Source organism: Notolepis coatsorum (genome assembly GCF_963971535.1).
Source record: "Notolepis coatsorum genome assembly, chromosome: 1".
In the NCBI taxonomy this organism is placed as follows: domain Eukaryota; kingdom Metazoa; phylum Chordata; class Actinopteri; order Aulopiformes; family Paralepididae; genus Notolepis; species Notolepis coatsorum.
The window spans coordinates 242,851,845-242,866,844 of NC_140165.1; positions in this window are offsets into that span (position 1 = coordinate 242,851,845).

A 15,000-nucleotide genomic window follows, 5' to 3' on the forward strand; every position below is an offset into this window, starting at 1 on the left:
CTGTGAGAAGACCTGTGAGAAGACCTGTGAGAAGACCTGTGAGAAGCTGTGAGAAGACCTGTGAGAAGCTGTGAGAAGCTGTGAGAAGACCTGTGAGAAGCTGTGAGAAGACCTGTGAGAAGACCTGTGAGAAGACCTGTGAGAAGCTGTGAGAAGCTGTGAGAAGCTGTGAGAAGACCTGTGAGAAGACCTGTGAGAAGACCTGTGAGAAGACCTGTGAGAAGACCTGTGAGAAGCTGTGAGAAGACCTGTGAGAAGACCTGTCAGAAGCTGTGAGAAGCTGTGAGAAGACCTGTGAGAAGACCTGTGAGAAGACCTGTGAGAAGACCTGTGAGAAGACCTGTGAGAAGACCTGTGAGAAGCTGTGAGAAGCTGTGAGAAGACCTGTGAGAAGACCTGTGAGAAGACCTGTGAGAAGACCTGTGAGAAGACCTGTGAGAAGACCTGTGAGAAGCTGTGAGAAGACCTGTGAGAAGATGTGAGAAGCTGTGAGAAGACCTGTGAGAAGCTGTGAGAAGACCTGTGAGAAGACCTGTGAGAAGACCTGTGAGAAGACCTGTGAGAAGACCTGTGAGAAGACCTGTGAGAAGCTGTGAGAAGACCTGTGAGAAGCTGTGAGAAGCTGTGAGAAGACCTGTGAGAAGACCTGTGAGAAGACCTGTGAGAAGACCTGTGAGAAGCTGTCAGAAGACCTGTGAGAAGACCTGTGAGAAGCTGTGAGAAGACCTGTGAGAAGCTGTGAGAAGCTGTGAGAAGCTGTGAGAAGCTGTGAGAAGACCTGTGAGAAGCTGTGAGAAGACCTGTGAGAAGACCTGTGAGAAGACCTGTGAGAAGGCCTGTGAGTAGACCTGTGAGAAGACCTGTGAGAAGACCTGTGAGAAGCTGTGAGAAGCTGTGAGAAGCTGTGAGAAGCTGTGAGAGGACCTGTCAGAAGACCTGTGAGACACTGTGAGAAGCTGTCTGATCACTTTGGCTTGTCTCAGGACAGCAAAGACACCTGGTCAGGTAACAATATGTTCACCCTCAGAATGATGTCAACACACCATTTCAAACATTTCTCCTCTCTTTACCATCAGATTGACTAGTTAATAGACTTAGCGGTACAGACGTCATGGTTCGGTACATCCAGCCATACGACGAATATGTCTCAACTCAGAAGGTAATTTTTTTATTGTTGAATATCAAGCTTGTATTGCCACATTTAGATGATGAATAAAACGTTGAAGCTTGTAAAGTTATGATGACAAGCCGACATAACAAATTAACCGCACACTCTAGTCTGCACTGAGCTGTTTCTCCCCTCCCCTTACTACAGGTGTGCCTGAAACTAAACAACGAATGAATGATATTTTTGTAACACAGCAGGGTCATTACACTAGGCTGAAAATGTTCATTGTTTTTTGTTTTCTTGTTTGCCTAATAATGTTAACCAGTGGAAAGACACACACACACAAACACACACACACACACACACACACACACACACACACACACACACACACACACACACACACACACACACACACACACACACACACACACACACACACACACACACCAACGTTCTTCCGCGCTACTTTCCCCTCACAGAGAAAAAGAAGAACGCAAACATACTTTTGTGGTCCTCTGAGCTCCTCTCCAGTCGAGCTTCGATGTTTAAATTCTAAATATTGATAAATCCTCTGCCATTGTTGTGTAACATGGCATCTCTTCTCTAGAGTTTCAGTTTCAGTTTCAGTAGATTTTTTTTAAAAGGACAGTACAGATTGATAAACATTTCTGTAAATGTGTCAGTTTTAGCCAGCTGGCTAATTAGCAACTGTAGTCCATTTGGCAAGATGTTATGAGACCGACAATACACCTAGAACAGAAACATTAACAGTACAACACAGTATTTACAACATAATCCAACATAATAATAAAAGCAATAATAAAATACACAATGAAATGATTAAAAGTGATTACATGTTTGATTGGTTAATAACTGAATAATATTTCAGTTGGTAGGGTGTTCCAGAACTGAGTGGCTCTGACTACAAAACAGGACTGACTGAAGGAGCTGGACCTAAACGGCACAGTACAGTCCCTGGGTAGATCTTGTGGACCTATTATAAGATGTTTTTTGTTTGATAAAAGTACTGAGGGGTGGGGGGGCCTTGCCATTTAAGATAATGTATAATGATAATGTAGAGTCGAGGATATTAACAAGATATTTAAATTGAGAGACTACTTGAATTGGCTCTCCAGCAACAAACACTCCAGGATTATCAGATGTTGGATTGGATTTTGTGAAGTACATACAAACTGTCTTCTTCACATTAAGACACAGTTGAGACTCTGTGAGCCAGTTGCTGACATTCACCATTGCACCGTTTAGTTTAACAGCTGCCAGTTCTTTGGTTTTTGCATGAATATAAATAACGGTGTCATCGGCATACATTTGAATTTCACAAACAGACGGAAGATCATTTATAAATAAACTAAATAGGTGAGGCCCGAAGATGGATCCCTGGGGCACACCCATTGTATTGCTCAGGAAGGGTGATGTTTCACCTCTGACCCTAACACATTGAATTCTGTCAGCAAGACAAGACTTTCTCTGCTTCGTGAAGTAAAATCTAGAAGTGAAACTGAAACTATACACAGGTGGGGGCACTAGGCAATTAATTTACTCAAGTGGATTCCTGAACACGGGATGACACTGTTATCACTGACTGACTACCGCGGCAAGCCTAGGTGGAACTAAGTATAACTTAATAAAACATTATTATATTTAATAATAATTATTATTATAATTATTATAAATATATAATAATCATTATAAATATAAAAAAAACGTGTACATTTAAAAAAAAAAAATTATAGCCCCCGGTGGCCGGTCGTTAGTGGTTAACATACCATTTTATTAGTTCGGTACACAGCCGTTCGGTACGGTACGGTACACACTGAAATGGTTCGGTACGGATACGATACCTTTACACCACTAGTAGTTAACATGTCATTTCAAACATAGGCGTAGATTTGGGGGGGTGTTGCAGGGGACATGTCCCCCTCATTATTAAGAAGAGGTAAATTTGTCCCCCTCAAATAATATAGCTAATATGAAAGACAACCCCCTCCCCAAAAGAGGTAAAACCTGTAACTATATATTAACCAACAATTGCAGAGCCTTACTGCATTGTATTCCATTATATTTGTGTCAGTGGGTACCTGAACGTTGTCTTTTCCTTTAAATAAATAAAGACATTTACTGCAGGCTGTCCTTGACTAAAGAAGCCGGCAGTCATAGGACTGAGACGAATAATCATGGGACTTTGTCAACGAATCGAATAGTTGATTCAATCAACAAATCTGTAAAATTGTGTTTCCCACATGCAATCATGCAGAAGGAGCTCTTTATATGCCGTGTTTGCAAGAGATGTGCTCATCGCCGTTCAGGAGACAACCCATTCATCGTGGAAAAAAGCTGAAAGAAACCAGACTAATCCACCAACGTTGAGTCTTGGTCAACGAAGATCAAGCGGCTGATTATTCGACTAATGGCCCAAGAGGGGGCGGTTCTGAGATGTGGGTCTATATTTATCTCAGCAAATCAGCGCCAGAATAACGACTCGTACTCGAGGCTCTCTGTCCCAGTTGGCCTATTTACATAACCATGTCCCTTCAGCCTCTCCACCTATACCCACGTCTCCAGGACGTCCATAAGTGACCATTGAAGACAATGCCTCCCTCTCCTTCCCAAGGACAAACCTCCCCCCTCGCCTCGCTCCCTCCCCCCTAATGGGAACGCAGACTGGGATTTATGTCACATGCTCGTTTGCCACCCTGTTTTTATGTGAGTGGTGTAAACCTTTAACAGGCTAATGCTTTAACAATACCCTCCGTTAAACACCCTAACCCCACCACCTGCACCACTGCTTTAACAATACCCTCCTTTAAACACCCTAACCCCACCACCTGCACCACTGCTTTAACAATACCCTCCTTTAAACACCCTAACCCCACCACCTGCACCACTGCTTTAACAATACCCTCCTTTAAACACCCTAACCCCACCACCTGCACCACTGCTTTAACAATACCCTCCTTTAAACACCCTAACCCCACTACCATCACCACACTACCACCACTACCATCACCACCCATCACCACCCATCACCACCCATCACCCCACTACCATCACCACCACCACCCCACTACCATCACCACCACCCAACACCACCACCACCCCACTACCATCACCACCACCCATCACCACCACCACCACCCCACTACCATCACCACCACCACCACCCCACCACCACCACCCCACTACCATCACCACCACCACCCCACTACCATCACCACTGACCCTACTACAACCACCACCACCCCACCACCGCCACCCCACCACCCCACCACCACCACCCCACCACCACCACCACCACCACCCCACCACCACCACCACCCCACCACCACCACCACCCCACTACCACCACCACCACCCCACTACCATCACCACCACCACCACCACCACCACCCCACCACCACCACCACCACCCCACTACCACCACCACCACCCCACTACCATCACCACCACCACCACCACCACCACCCAGAGTCGGCGCCAGACCCAACTTAACGGGAGGGCATATTGTAACAGCGGGGGGGCATACATAAATAAAATATAGGCTTCAGAAAACGAATTTCCCGCGAACCAGCACACATTTCAAAACATGAGTGCGCATAAGGGATAAGACAGTCTCTCTCTCTCTTTTTCTCTCTCTCACGTCACAAACACACTCGCGTCTCACACACACAAATTAAACAGTATGAAATAGCCCGAGGCTGGGCTTAAATTCATTAACAAGTGAAAGTATTATTAATAATAACAAGGGGCACGGCGGCTTAAATTAAACAGTATGAGTCGTAGGACTTACCCATGAGAAGAGTTGGAGGCGGCGAGTCGTGGCACTGAATCTCCTCAGGACGGTGTCCCACTTTCGCGTGAGGTCTTTTGCAACTTCAAACTCTGCCTCAATTTTATAGGCGATCCATTATATTATCCATTATTATTATTATGACATATTATGATTATAGACCACGCTAGCTTCTTGGCCAGACTTCGTCTTCATGACGCCTAACTTACCGAAAGCTCTTCAGCGTTAGATGTTGGAGGACCGTCACCAGGGAGGAGGCCGTGAAGAAGCCTTAGGTGCCCCCCCTGCCCCACCATGCATGGCATGCAACCATTTTCGTATATATCCATTTTATGTCCGTCTCCAAGTGTTATATTTTACCCACTGACTCTATTGTACTTTTCACGCTCACTCAAGTCACGCAGTCGCGCTCTGACTACCCAACCCATCAACTCAACGTGACCAATAACGCAATAACAAATTCAAACACACACACCAATCAGCGTGCGCTCAAACATACACTTCTTTTAAGACTTTTTTTGTTTAATTTCGTTTAATAAAGGAAAACATCAGACTTTTACTATAATAAAAAAAAATTATGTTTAATTATTTTATTTTTTTATAACAATTGCCCATGACGTTTGGAGGGGCACAGTGCGCCATCTGGGGGGGCATGGCCCGCGAATGACCCCCCATGGCGCCGACACTGCCACCACCCCACCACCACCACCACCACCACCCCACTACCACCCCACTACCATCACCACCACCACCACCACCCCACTACCATCACCACCACCACCACCACCACCACCCCACTACCATCACCACCCCACTACCATCACCACACCATCACCATCCCACTACCACCACCAGCACCACTGACCCTACTACCACCAGCACCACTGACCCTACTACCACCAGCACCACTGACCCTACTACCACCAGCACCACTGACCCTACTACCACCAGCACCACTGACCCTACTACCACCAGCACCACTGACCCTACTACCACCAGCACCACTGACCCTACTACCACCAGCACCACTGACCCTACTACCACCAGCACCACTGACTACTACCACCAGCACCACTGACCCTACTACCACCAGCACCACTGACCCTACTACCACCAGCACCACTGACCCTACTACCACCAGCACCACTGACCCTACTACCACCAGCACCACTGACCCTACTACCACCAGCACCACTGACCCTACTACCACCAGCACCACTGACCCTACTACCACCACCACCACTGACCCTACCACCACCAGCACTGCTGCACCCCCCCCCCCCAGCACCAGCACCAGTGCCCTCACCTCCACTGCCCCCATCCTACAAACAGCTTAAGTAACCAGCCACCTCTCCCCCCTCCGACATCATCTTTGAAAGTAATTGTGACCCTTACTCCATTGCTGCCTCCTCCTCTTTCGTCTCGCTGGCTTGTAGTGTTGAGATGTTTTTGATTGCTCCCCACCTCCACCTCCCCCTTTTCAACCCCCCCCCCCCCCCTCCCCCACACACACACACACACACACACACACACACACACACACACACACACACACACACACACACACACACACACACACACACACTATCATGTGGCAGTTAAGGGAAGGGTTTAGGCTTAAGGATGTCTTATCTCAAATTCATCAGGGCTTCAATTGGTCCAGGGTCATTGTGAGACAGCAATAACCTTTTGTGTAGGCTGGAAGGAGATAGGGTGTCACACAGTGCTTCATTGACTGCCTGTGTTTAGGCTGTGTGTCTGACTGTGTGTGTGTGTGTGTGTGTGTGTGTGTGTGTGTGTGTGTGTGTGTGTGTGTGTGTGTGTGTGTGTGTGTGTGTGTGTGTGTGTGTGTGTGTGTGTGTGTGTGTGTGTGTGTGTGTGTGTGTGTGTGTGTGTGTGTGTGTGTGTGTGTGTGTGTGTGTGTGTGTGTGTGTGTGTGTGTGTGTGTGTGTGTGTGTGTGTGTGTGTGTGTGTGTGTGTGTGTGTGTGTGTGTGTGTGTGCGTGCGTGCACAAAAATAGAATGCAAATGAAGTCTGTTTCCATCAGTTGGGTCGAGGCAATTAAACGTTCTACCTGAAAATGGAACACAGCAACGTCAGAAAAGACAAACACGAACAAACTGAGCTTGGATTCCCAGAACTGATTACTGGGCCACTGCAGGGTATTTCCCATCAGCTCATATTATACCATTATGTCTTGTTTTCCAAAGCAGTATGAAGTATGCTGAATATTCTGCAGCACAAACCAGTGGGTGTCGTGTAGGGGCGGACGGGAAGAAGTATAACACGGGGCATTGTAATTTGCTAGTATTACATAAAGGTTTTAAGGTATGTGATACAGGCCTATCCCTTTAGTTAATGTGGCTGCTCCCAACAGGAGCAAACCCTTAACAAAGGGTTAACCCCTTCACTACCACACTACAGAAGGTTAACCGTCTGTAGTGTGGTAGTGAAGGGGTTAACCTGTAGCATGGTAGTGAAGGGGTTAACCCTTTGTAGTGTGGTAGTGAAAGGGTTAACCTTCTGTAGTGTGGTAGTGAAAGGTTAACCTGTAGTGTGGTAGTGAAGGGGTTAACCCTGTGTAGTGTGGTAGTGAAAGGGTTAACCTTCTGTTTGTGTGGTAGTGAAAGGTTAACATTCTGTGGTGTGGTAGTGAAAGGTTAACCTTCTGTAGTGTGGTAGTGAAAGGTTAACATTCTGTGGTGTGGTAGTGAAAGGGTTAATGTTATTATAATGAGGATGTTACAATTGCCCCGGTCTGCCCAACATGGGAGCAACAGTACAGTGTGTTTGACAATTCTGGGGTTATTTGTGGTGGAGATATTTTACCCTTTTGTTGCAAACAAATAAAAATATAACAGTTTTGAATCGTTGCCCAATGTGATCTGACCAAACAGCTCATCAGTTTTTGCTATGTCATTATTTATTTGATAAGTTCCATACATTCTATCTTAATTAAAGGTGCTATAGATAAGATTCAGCCACTAGATGTCGTGCTAGAGCACTGACACGTCATTTATCCAATATTGATATATATTTATTCGCACCGCGTATATCTATCTATCTATCCACACTTGTCTGTATTTACCTGCACAAAACTTTTACATATCTGTAGATTCTATATCTATATTTGTACATATCCTACTCTTACTAGTTATGCTGCTGTGCTGCTGGCCAGTATGACTACTACCATACTGTATTTAAACCTGTATGGCTGTACATATTATATATATAACTCTGTACATACATCTGATAGCTCAGTAGTACTAATTTATATATTTTGTACCCAGTTTAATCACCTGTACATTATATATTGCTATTGCACTTTACTGTTACATTTGCACTCTGGTTGGATGCCAAACTTATTTTCGTTGTACTGTACTGTATGATGACAATACATTTGAATATAATCAAATATAATCTAGTCTAGTCTAATCTAATCTAATCTAATACTTTTAAGATCTGTGGATGTATCTTTTCTTTATGATTACATTAAAATGTTATCTACTGTATAACACCTTTAAGTTGATTAATTTGATACTTCATAATGCACATACAAATTGAACTATATCATTATATATCATTATAACTAGGGATGTCCGATATTATCGGCCTACGGATATTATCGGCCGATATTGGCATAAAAATGTGATATCGGAAAATATCTGTATCGGTTTTCAAAAAAATCTTATTTATTGTCAAAGTATGCATAATGTTGTGTGAATTACACGACAAGAGATATGTAATGTTAATTACCTGAAATGATTAAGTTTTTTTGGGGGGGAAACCCTGCATATATCGGTATCGGTTGATATCGGAAATTAAGAGTTGGACAATATCGGTATATCGGTATCGGTAAAAAAGCCAATATCGAGCATCCCTAATTATAACATATATATCATTCATTTTGCTTTTACAGTACAAATAACACACACACACGCATGCACACACACTCACACACACACACGCGCGCACACACACACACACACACACACACACACACACACACACACACACACACACACACACACACACACACACACACACACACACACACACATACGCAACAGGGAAAACAAACCAATTGACTACCTTGTATGAGTGTGTGGGTGTATGCAGGTCTGTCTCTCCCCTATAGATAAAGTACATAGTCACACCCCTAACCGCGCAGACAGCTCTCTGTGTGAGACAGCGGCATAGAGTCCCATCACCCCCGCGGTACGAGCGGATCCCCCCCGTACGCACCCCGGTCCCCCCCATATGCATCCCGGCCACGTCGCTGGGGCAAATTTCCCCCGATTAGATTTGTAAATCAAAAACCAATATATAACATGCAAGAATTAATCTGTTTTATATTCCTTGGTTACATTTTTCGGGGAACACATTCGGAAGATTTAGAACGTATTTGCGCCTGCTGCTCCCGCCATTATATGCTTGAGTTCATACATCTATTTGTGAGCCCATAAAACAGGCATTGACTACCCATGTAAATTGTGTTCCCCACAATAAATTATATGCATACTTGCAAAAATACATAACTGCTGTCGGTCTCCCCGCTCCGTGTCGCCGCCATGCTAATAGCAACGCGCTGGGAGGCCAATGATGCTGCTTCCATTATTTTTCCATTTAGCCGTAATTTTGCTGAGGAAGTTAGGTTTGCCAAATTGCCTCCCCTTGCCTCACTCTCCTCTCCTCTCCTCTCCTCTCCTCTCCTCTCCTCTCCTCTCCTCTCCTCTCCTCTCCTCTCCTCTCCTCTCCTCTCCTCTCCTCTCCTCTCCTCTCCTCTCCTCTCCTCTCCTCTCCTCTCCTCTCCCTCTCCTCTCTTCTCCTCTCCCTCTCTCTCTCTCCTCTCCTCTCCTCTCCTCTCTTCTCCTCTCCTCCCCTCTCATCTCCTCTCCTCTCCTCTCCTCTCCTCTTCTCTCCTCTCCTCTCCTCTCCCCGTCTCTCCTCTCCTCTCCCTGTCTCTCCTCTCCTCCCCTCTCCTCTCTTCTCTTCTCCTCTCCTCCCCCCTCTATTCCTCTCCTCTCCCATCCTCCTCTCCACCCCATCCCCTCCTCTATTATCCTCCCCCCTCCTCTCCTCTCCCCTCCTCTATTCTCCTATCCCCTCCTCTCCTTTCCTCTCCCCTCCTCTCCTCCCCCCTCCCCTCCTCTATTCTCCCCCCCCCTCATCTACCCTATTCTCCTCTCCCCTCCTCTGCCCTCTCCTCTCCTCCCATCTCCTCTCCACTCTTCTCCCCTCTCCTCCCCTCCTCTCCAGCTCAATCTCTCAGGCTGTGTCAATCTCTGTCTCACTGTTTTTCTTCTCCTGCTCATCAGGTTTTCGAGGAGTGTGAGGGGTTGTTTTCGTTGCGCTGAGCAGATAGAGTGCAGCAGTGACCTGTGGAAGGGTTTGGTTCAGCGGGTGATTCTGTCGCCTAGTTGGGGAGGCGGCTCAGGGGCCACGGGGTCAACTATTCCATGGTGAAATGGACACCACTGTACGACACCACTTTAACACACCACTGTAAAACACCACTGTAAGACAACACTGTAAGACACCACTGTAAGACAACAAAGTAAGACACCACTGTAAGACAACACTGTAAGACAACACTGTATGACACCACTGTAAGACAACACTGTAAGACACCACTGTAAGACACCACTGTACGACACCACTGTAAGACAACACTGTACGACACCACTGTAAGACAACACTGTAACACAACACTGTAAGACAACACTGTAACACAACACTGTAACACAACACTGTAAAACAACACTGTGTCATATAACACTGTAAGACACCACTGTAAGACACCACTGTAACACAACACTGTAATACACCACTGTAAGACAACACTGTAAGACAACACTGTAACACAACACTGTAAGACACCACTGTAAGACAACACTGTAACACAACACTGTAAGACAACACTGTAACACAACACTGTAACACAACACTGTAAGACAACACTGGAACACAACACTGTAACACAACACTGTAAGACAACACTGTAACACAACACTGTAACACAACACTGTAACACAACACTGTAAGACACCACTGTAACACAACACTGTAAGACAACACTGTAAGACACCACTGTAACACAACACTGTAACACAACACTGTAACACAACACTGTAAGACAACACTGTAAGACACCACTGTAACACAACACTGTAAGACACCACTGTAACACAACACTGTAAGACAACACTGTAAGACAACACTGTAAGACAACACTGTAAGACAACACTGTAAGACACCACTGTAAGACAACACTGTAAGAAAACACTGTAAGACAACACTGTAACACAACACTGTAACACAACACTGTAACACAACACTGTAACACAACACTGTAAGACAACACTGTACGACACCACTGTAAGACAACACTGTAAGACAACACTGTAACACACCACTGTAACACACCACTGTAAGACAACACTGTAACACAACACTGTAAGACACCACTGTAACACAACACTGTACGACACCACTGTAAGACACCACTGTAACACAACACTGTAACACAACACTGTAAGACAACACTGTAACACAACACTGTAAGACAACACTGTACGACAACACTGTACGACACCACTGTAAGACAACACTGTAAGACAACACTGTAACACAACACTGTAACACAACACTGTAACACAACACTGTAACACAACACTGTAAGACAACACTGTACGACAACACTGTAACACAACACTGTAAGACACCACTGTAAAACAACACTTTAAGACAACACTGTAACACAACACTGTAAGACAACACTGTACGACACCACTGTACCACAACACTGTAACACAACACTGTAAGACAACACTGTAAAACAACACTTTAAGACAACACTGTAACACACGACTGTAACACACCACTGTAAGACAACACTGTAAGACAACACTGTATGACACCACTGTAACACAACACTGTACGACACCACTGTAACACACCACTGTAACACAACACTGTAACACAACACTGTAAGACAACACTGTAAGACAACACTGTAAGACAACACTGTAAGACACCACTGTAAGACAACACTGTAAGACAACACTGTAACACAACACTGTAAGACAACACTGTAAGACAACACTGAACGACAACACTGTAACACAACACTGTGAGATAACACTGTAACACAACACTGTGAGACAACATTGTAAGACAACACTGTAACACAACACTGTGAGACAACACTGTAACACAACACTGTAAGACAACACTGTAAGACAACACTGTAACACAACACTGTGAAACAACACTGTAACACAACACTGTAACACAACACTGTAAGACAACAATGTAACACAACACTGTGAGACAACACTGTAACACAACACTGTGAGACAACACTGTGTAAGACAACACTGTAACACAACACTGTAACACAACACTGTAACACAACACTGTAAGACAACACTGTAAGACAACACTGTGAGACAACACTGTAACACAACACTGTGAGACAACACTGTAACACAACACTGTGAGACAACACTGTGTAAGACAACACTGTAACACAACACTGTAACACAACACTGTAAGACAACACTGTAAGACACCACTGTAAGACAACATTGTAACACAACACTGTGAGACAACACTGTAACACAACACTGTGAGACAACACTGTAACACAACACTGTGAGACAACACTGTGTAAGACAACACTGTAACACAACACTGTAACACAACACTGTAAGACAACACTGTAAGACACCACTGTAAGACAACACTGTAACACAACACTGTAAGACAACACTGTAACACAACACTGTAACACAACACTGTAAGACAACACTGTAAGACAACACTGTAAGACAACACTGTAACATAACACTGTAACACAACACTGTAAGACAACACTGTAACACAACACTGTAAGACAACACTGTAAGACAACACTGTAATACAACACTGTAACACAACACTGTAACACAACACTGTAAGACAACACTGTAACACACCACTGTAACACAACACTGTAAGACAACACTGTAAGACAACACTGTAAAACACCACTGTAAGACACCACTGTAACACAACACTGTAACACAACACTGTAACACAACACTGTAAGACACCACTGTAAGACACCACTGTAAGACACCACTGTAACAGAACACTGTAACACAACACTGTAACACAACACTGTAAGACACCACTGTAACACAACACTGTAACACAACACTGTAAGACAACACTGTAAGACAACACTGTAACACAACACTGTAAGACAACACTGTAACACACCACTGTAACACAACACTGTAACACAACACTGTAAGACAACACTGTAAAACAACACTGTAAGACACCACTGTAACACAACACTGTAACACAACACTGTAAGACAACACTGTAACACAACACTGTAAGACACCACTGTAAGACAACACTGTAAGACAACACTGTAAGATAACACTGTAAGACACCACTGTAAGACAACACTGTAAGACAACACTGTAACACAACACTGTAAGACACCACTGTAAGACAACACTGTAAGACAACACTGTAACACAACACTGTAAGACACCACTGTAAGACAACACTGTAAGACAACACTGTAAGACAACACTGTAAGACACCACTGTAAGACACCACTGTAACACAACACTGTAACACAACACTGTAACACAACACTGTAAGACAACACTGTAAGACACCACTGTAACACAACACTGTAACACAACACTGTAACACAACACTGTAAGACAACACTGTAAGAGAACACTGTAAGACACCACTGTAACACAACACTGTAACACAACACTGTAAGACAACACTGTAAGACACCACTGTAAGACAACACTGTAAGACAACACTGTAAGACAACACTGTAACACAACGCTGTAAGACAACACTGTAAGACACCACTGTAACACAACACTGTAAGACAACACTGTAAGACAACACTGTAAGACAACACTGTAACACAACACTGTAAGACACCACTGTAAGACAACACTGTAAAGGCCTCTGCATGCTACAGAAACTTCAAAGCAACTGCAACACAACATCGACAAAGCAACAGTGTTTTAGACACTCTGCCTTTATGCTTCTGCAACATCGACGCGCAAAGTTAGTTTAACTAAAGTTAGTTTAGGTTCGTGTTAACGTTAGATAATGTACAAAATAAACATATTTCCGGTGATTTTAGACGTCGCTCTTTTATTTTGAAATCCCCCGACCAGAAGTGTTATAGTGTCTGTTGCTAGCAGCTTAACTTTCTGTGCTTTTCGAGCTAACGTTACCGTAACATCATTAGTTTCCAATGGAGAGGACCTCGGCTCACATGCAGCTCAAACTACCTATTGGAATAAATTAATTGATTGATGTTTAACTTGTCCCTGTGTATGTCCAGTCATTTCGACTAGCAAACGTTGTATTTAACGTTAAAGTTACCTCAGGATACCATTGTATTTAGTTGGTTAGCTATGTAGCTAATGTGGATAGCATTTTGTATAGCACCAATGCTAGCTGGCTGGCTACAGCTTTATTTACTAAATTATGGAGGCTTTTTAATCGTCAAGGTAAGAGAGGATTTGTCATGATCAACTGAAGGCGTATGCTATGGAACAATATGTGCTTGGGTTTTCAGAAAAAGGCCAGCTATGTGATGCTAATTATTTAGCATCAACGCTGGCTGGCTACAACAATGGCGGATGGTATTCTCTGCGGGACCAATATTATTCTATGACAGCCCCGCCCCCATTCGCTAACCAACCAATCACTGCTACGCAATATCAACGCAGCGGTTGTTTAGGTTAGATTTGGGGGACATGTACACAACGTCCAAGCAACACAGTCTACAAGACCCTAAACAACAACCGTGCTGAAATGGCGCTGATGTTGTGTTGAAGTTGCTTTGAAGTTGCTGTAGCATGTAGAGGCCTTAAGACACCACTGTAAGACACCACTGTAAGACAACACTGTAAGACAACACTGTAAGACAACACTGTAAGACAACACTGTAAGACACCACTGTAAGACACCACTGTAACACAACACTGTAACACAACACTGTAACACACCACTGTAACACAACACTGTAAGACACCACTGT